Consider the following 7667-nt stretch of genomic DNA (forward strand, 5'->3'; position numbering starts at 1 on the left):
TCTGACAAAGGATTAATATCCAGAATATACAAGGAACTCAAACAACTTTACAAGAAAAAAACAAGCAACCCAATTAAAAAATGGGCAAAAGAGCTAAACAGGCATTTCTCAAAGGAAGGTAAACAAATGGCCAACAGACATGAAAAAATGCTCAATATCACTCAGCATCTGGGAAATGCAAATCAAAACTACACTGAGATACCATCTCACCCCAGTGAGGATGGCTAAAATCCAAAAGACTCTGAATGATAAATGCTGGTGAGGTTGTGGAGAAAAAGGAACTCTCATACACTGTTGGTGGGACTGCAAAATGGTGCAGCCTCTATGGAAAATGGTATGGAGGTTCCTCAAACAATTGCAGATAGATCTACCATATGACCCAGCTATCCTACTGCTGGGAATATACCCAGAGGAATGGGTATACCCCACTTTAGAGGGTAACTGACTCAAATCCTCTGTTTTATCAGAAATTTGGCTTTTCTTTCTCTTAGCCAACTTTATACAGTATTTACTTGTTTTTGACCCACAGAACATAGTATGTTCATTGTGCAAACTGTTGATTCAGCAAGACTAACAAAAAAGACAAGAAAGTACTGAGGAGCTTAGTAGCTACTGTTTCTGTACATAATGTTTAATCTTCTAAGCACATCTAATGTCTGTCACTTCCTAATTGTCATGTGTAGGCTGCTCTGTGACTGAAGAATTTTCAAACAAGCTTTACACCATTCAGGAAAAATCCCTTGTGACTGCATGTTTAGTATCTGCCAGGAAACTGGTATACATGATGTTGAAGCTATAGTTATTTTATGATAGCACATTCCCTTGACCTGCTTCTTTTTATTTGATTACTGTTTATTCTTATTTTTTTTATTTTGTAGCCATATTATAAGCTCTTGATTTGTTGATTACACAATTTAATTTTATTAAAATCCAAAGATAACAAGTTTTTATATATATATTGTAACAAATTAAATTAGAAGACAAAATTTGTGGCTTTCATCGCTGTTATAGATAAATAATGCAAAGATTTGGTGCAAAACAACAGCATACTAAATATTTATAAATGTATATATATATATGCACATATACATGTAATACAGATTTCTGAGAAGTGTAATGCTTGTTTATTTTTTGTTGTATATCTTTGCAATCTATTTTTCATATATTGACAAAAGAGACTGTGAAATGTTTCGCTATGCAGAATATGTGACCAGACCAGAGCATGCATAGGAAGACTTCTTGGTAATCATTAACTCAACTGTGAAAATGATGGACTACAAGTTATAATGTGTGTTATTTTCACTTCAATCGGTAATATTAGAAATCTCCGAGTGTTAGCTACATTGGTTTGTTTCCCTTGTACATTTTAATTCATGATATTACAATGCTGTAACTGGGTGGTCCTTTTTAAACAAAATATTATTTGCATAACAGAGAGTATTGCTTGTTTTTAAAGCTTCTGTAAATAAAGCCTTCAAACATGTTTTCCTTTTTAAAAAAAATAAATAAAAAATAAAGAACTGAATACTAGTTCTCCTCAGACTCTTCCAGAAAATTGAAGAGGAAGGAATACTCATTCTACTAGGCCAGCTTTACCCTCATATCAAAACCAGAAAATGACACAACAAAAAAAGAAAACTACAGACCAATATTCCTAATGAACATAGAAGCATAAGTTCTCCACAAAATACTAGCAAACAGAATCCAATAACACATTGAAAAGATCGTTCACTATGATCAAGTAGGATTTATCCCAGGGATATAATTTATACAAAGCAATAAATGTAATACAAGAATGGAGAAAAAATAATGATCATGTCAATAGACACAGAAAAAGATTTGATAAAATCCAACACCCTTCATGATAAAAACACTGAACAAATTACATATAGAAAGAATATACTTCAACACAATAAAAGTCATATATGACAAATCCACAGATAATATCATACTGAGTGAACAAAAGTCAAAGGCTTTTTCTCTAAGATTTGGAATAAGACAAGGATGCCCACTTTCTCTACTTTTATTTGACATAGTACTAGAAGCACTAGCCAGTGTGATAAGAAAAGAGGAAGCAATAAAGTGCATCCAAATTGGAAAGAAGGAAGTCAAACTACTCCTATTTGCAGATGACACAACCATATACACAGAAAACTCTAAAGACTCCACCCAAAAAATTGCTAAAACTAATAAATGGATTCAGTAAAGTGGCAGGATACAAAATCAACACACAAAAATCAATAGTCTTTCTATATGTCAATAACAAAATAGCTGAAGAAGAAATCAAGAAAGCAATCCCATTCACAATAGCTACCAATAAGATAAAATACCTGGGAGTAAATTTAACCAAAGTGGTGAAAGACCTCTACAGTGAAAACTATAAAACATTGGTGAAAGAAATTGAGGAAAATACAAATAAATGAGAAGATATACCATGTTCATGGGCTGGAAGAATTAATATTGTCAAAATGTCCATATTACTCAAATCAATCTACAGATTTAGTGCAAACCCTATCAAAATATCAATGACATTTTTAACAGAAATAAAAAATATCTTAAAATTTGTATGGAACCACAAAAGATTCCATATAGCTAAAGCAATCTTGAACAAAAAGAACAAAGTTGGAAGCATCATACTTCTTGACTTCAAAATATATTATAAAACTATAGTAACCAAAAGCATGGTACTGGCATAAAAACACACTAATAAAACAATAGAACAGAGAGACTTAGAAACAAGCCCACACATTTACAACCAATTGATTTTCAGCAGAGATGCTGAAAGAATCCACTGGAGAGCAGTCTCTTCAATAAATTGTGCTGGGGAAACTAGATACCCACAGGCAAAAGATTGAAATTAGACCCTGTCTGTCACCATACACAAAAATCAACTCAAAATGAATAAAAGACTTAAATTTAAGGCCTGAAACTAAGAAACTACTGGAAGAAAACATAGGGGAAATGCTACATGAAATGGGTGTGGGCAGTGCTTTTTTTTTTTTGAGTAAGACTACAAAGGCATGGAAAACTAAAGCAAAAATACAGAAATAGGACTACATCAAGCTAAAAAGCTTCTGCACAGCAAGGAATACTATCAACAAAGTGAAGAGAATCTACAGAATGGGAAAAGTGTCTGCAAACTACATATCAGAAGCTAATATCTGGATTATATAAGGAACCCAAACAACTCAACAGCAAAAAATCAAATAACCAATTTTTAAAAAGGGCAAAGGATCTGAACAGATATTTCTCAAAAGCAGACATACAAATGGCCATGAAAAATGCTGAACATCGCTAGTCATCAGAGCAATGCAATTAAAACCACAATGAGATATCATCTCACTCCAGTTAGAATGGCCATTGTTAAAAACACAGAATATAACAAATGCTGTTGAGGATACGCGGAAAAGAAAACTTTCCTACATTGTTGGTGGGAATGTAAATTGGTACATGTTGGGCTGGAATCTCAGATCCTTCTGCCCTTTCCTGTGCAGGCCATGGGTCAGGCAATTGAAAGAAGATTCTGGCAGCTTTAAGCAAGGTAGGCATATTTTATTCTTCAGATATTAGCTGCACAGACATACTTTATTCTCAGACATGAGCTCTGGCTCTATTCCACTGAACCTCCACGCTCTGCCCCCTTCCATGCTCTGCAGACCAGAGGTTCAGAGCAGTTACTTTTACACTTTCAGTACACAATAGCGGCCACAAGCCAAGCATTACATAATTACAACAATCATGTTGAATCAGTAAATGGGCACACATGCGCAGTTACACTACTTTTATAACTTGTTTCTAGTGAATGTGCTAAATCTTGCCCATTTGTAACAGGTGTGAGGTAAGTGAGCCTGACTAAACTTTTTTTTACTTTCCTTAGAGTACAGTTGTGGAAAACAATATGGATGTTCCACAGAGAACTAAAAATAGATCTACCTTATGACCCAGCTATCCCACTACTGGGTATATACCTGAACAAAATGAAATCAATATATCAAAAAGACACCTGCACTCCCATGTTCACTGAAACACTATTCACAATAGCGAAGAGATGGAATCGACCTAAATGCCCATCAATAGATGAATGGATAAATAATCTGTGATCTATCTATCTATCTATCTATCTATCTATCTATCTATCTATCTATCTATCTATCTATTATCTATCTATACATACATATATGTATATAATAGAATATTATTCAGCTAAAAAAATAAAATAAAATCCTGTTATTTGCAGCAACACGGATGGAACTATAGACCATCATATTAAGTGATTTAAGCCTGGCACAGAAACACGAATACCTCATGACCTCAGTCATATGTGAAATCTACAAAAAGTGGTTCTTATAGAAGTAGAGAACAGAATAATGGTTACTGGAACTTGGGATGGGAAAGGGGGCAGAGGGAGAAAGAATGGAAGTGGTAGATTGATGGGCACAAAACTACAGGTAGATAGGAAGAACAAGTCTGGTGTTTTAGGCTGACTAGAGCTAATAATATTATATCATATATTTCTAAATAGGTAGAAAAGAGGATCTTGACTGTAATCACAACAAAGAAAAGATAAATGCTCAGGGCATGGATATGTTATCTACCCTAAGTGTTCACTGCATACTAGATGCATTACTGAAACAACACACTGTACCCTACAAATATGTATGATTAAATTTTAAAATGAAAAATTAAATTAAATTAAAATGGGATTATTACTTCTCAGAAAAATGCAAAAATGAAAATCAAACTATAATGAGATGCCACTTTCCATCCACCAAGAAGGCTATAATAAAAAAAGACAGATAAGAAGTGTGCTAGGGGATGTTAAGAAAATGGAATCTTCAAGCATTGAAGGTGGGCATGTAAAATTCTGCAGCTGCTTTGGAAAACAGAGCAGCAATTCTTCAAATGGTTAGAGTTACAATATGACTCAGCAATTTTGTTCATAGGTATCTACCCAGGAAGAATGAAAACACATGCCTACACAAAAAGTTGTATACAGATGCTCATAGCTGCATTATTCATAGCTCAAAGCAGAAACAATCAGAATGTCCATCAACGGACTAATGGATAAACAAAATGTGATGTGTCCACGTGATAAAATATTATTTGGCATTGAAGAGTACATGCTACAACTTGGTTGAACCTTGAAAACATAATACTAGGTGAAAAAAAGCCAGTCACAAAGGACCATATACTATACAAGTCTATTTGTGTGAAATGTCTACAGGCAAATCTATATACAGAAAATATATTGGTAGTTGCCTAGGCCTGGGGGGAACAGAGGGATAGAGAGATGATGGCCAAAGGGTATAGGGTTTCCATTTGGGGTAATGAAAATATTGTAAAATTGATTGTGGTGGTGGTTGCACAACTCTGAATATACTATAAATCATGAAATTGTACATTTTAAATGGATAAATTGTATGATACATGAATTATATCTCCATGAAGCTGCTTCAAAAATAAAATAAAAAATTTTAATTTTATGCTTTTAATTTTCAGTTCTAAGGTAATACATACTCAGTTTGACAAAGGCGACTAATACTGGAGTTTTAAAGGGAAACAAGCAAGTTTGCCATACCCCATTCCCTGGGGCTATAAAAGTTAGCAGTTTGGAATATACTTTCCAGTCTTTTTCTATGCTTATACCATAATATATGTACACTTGGGTGTTTATGTATATACATTTATGCAATCTTAGATTTTAAGAAAATTGAATATTAACCAGTATTTTTCTGCAACTTGAAAAATAATATTTTTATTTATTGAAACATAATCGATTGTACATATCTGTGGGGTACAGCATTGAATATTAACACTTGTGTGCAATATGTGATGCTCAAATCAGGATAATTAGTATATTTAACACTACATACTGTAATTATTTCTTGTGGCCCTTTATCAATTTCTCAGTAACCACCCTCCCCCTCCCCTTTCCCACCTCTAGCAACTTCAGTTCTGTTTTCTCCTTTTGAAAGTTCAACAAATTATTGTGATTGTTGTATCTTTCTTTTTTTAATGTAGAAGAGTAATATTTTTAATTGCCTATCAGTATATTTATGCCCCCTCCCCATTCTTTCAGTACAGTTGATACTTGCCACACCACTGGAACACAAGTCGTGTGTGTGCATAACACCAGACTAGATAATGAGAGAAGCACATTGTCTAGTTTAGTGTTCACTCTTCTTCGCAGTTCCCAGTTGTAATCTTGCAGCCCTCTGAGTAAGAAGGGGTGGGATGAGCAGAGGAGGCATGTGATGGGAAGCCTGCCTGCGCTTCTCTCCTGTCCCCATGCCAGCCGATCCTCACCACTGCTCCAATGCCACTGGACAGCCAGCCACCATGAGCTTGCTGCTGTGTTCCTGCCCTGGAATAGCAACAGAGCAGACTACTCCTGGAAACATTCCTTCATTCTATTTTGTCTGTGATGCTAGGCCCTATTCCACGTGGAGCTGCTATTTCCATAATTGTTATATAAGTTGTCATATTAATCTCCCTCCCTCTGGTTTCTGGAGCACCTCTAGGAGTGGGGTGGAAGAGAAAACCCATATCAGAGGGCCAGCTTGTGAGTAACCAAAGCCCCATCCATTATGATTAATTCTTAACATGACATGACTGTTTTGAGGATTAATAGCATATACAAAGAGGCATGCAGGAAATTTCAGGGAAGTGACCATTTGTATTTTGATTGTCAAGGTCACAGTGCTAACCAATGTCAGAATGAGAATTGTGACACAGACACCTTACCTCCATATTTAATACTTTCCATTCTAATGTGGAACTTCTGATACACGTTAAACAGAATTCCAAAATGATTATTAAAGAGGATATCTTGAACATACTTTAATATCGTAATTTTATTAGAGGAAGCAAATAAGGAGATATTACTGTAGCATCCTCAACCATTCTTTTAATAGTTCATGTTTCATTATAGCATGTCCATTTTGTGAGCAGAGTCTATATTTAATAAAATAAAATGTTCAGTCCACGACATTACTTCATGTTTTTCGTTTCACATGAATTCATTTTTTGCAGGCATGATAAACTATCTTCAGGTTTTAGATAAACTGCAACTATAACTTTTTAAAACCTAAGTTCTTGTTGAGTCCAGATCATAAAAATACATCAGATGAATGGGAAACCTAGCTATTTAATCACCCAGATTATCAGCACTTCTATAAAAAGCTTTTAAATGGCAAAAAGAGAAAATGTTAAGTGTGGATAGTAATTACTAGCCTTTATGTCTTGTGCCAGGTTTCAAGCCTCACCATATGGGTGTTTGTGCAAGATTAAATAGCTATTCAAGTGTGTAATGAGGTATAAATACTAAACTGAACCAAAAGATATAGCATGGAATAGGTCAGAGTAAATCAATTCTATAGAAGTAAACTATGAAAGAGTTGATTGATAGAACTTCTAACTTGAAATTTTACATGTATTTTGAGGGCCATTTAACAAAATAAAGTAATGATATACTATAGGAGAAAATAGGGGAAAAAATTACTTTCTGAATAGATCCTTTAAGAAGTAGAATGAATGAATAACTTGATTTGCTCAGGACTGCCCAGTTTAAGAACTAATAATTAGTATCAACTCCCTTTTTACTCCTTAAAATGTCCTAGCTTGGTTGATAAATTATAGGGTTGCCCTATCTAGAGTGACTTTTGATA

Source organism: Galeopterus variegatus, unplaced genomic scaffold (assembly GCF_000696425.1).
Source record: "Galeopterus variegatus unplaced genomic scaffold, G_variegatus-3.0.2 Scaffold1911, whole genome shotgun sequence".
Lineage (NCBI taxonomy): Eukaryota > Metazoa > Chordata > Mammalia > Dermoptera > Cynocephalidae > Galeopterus > Galeopterus variegatus.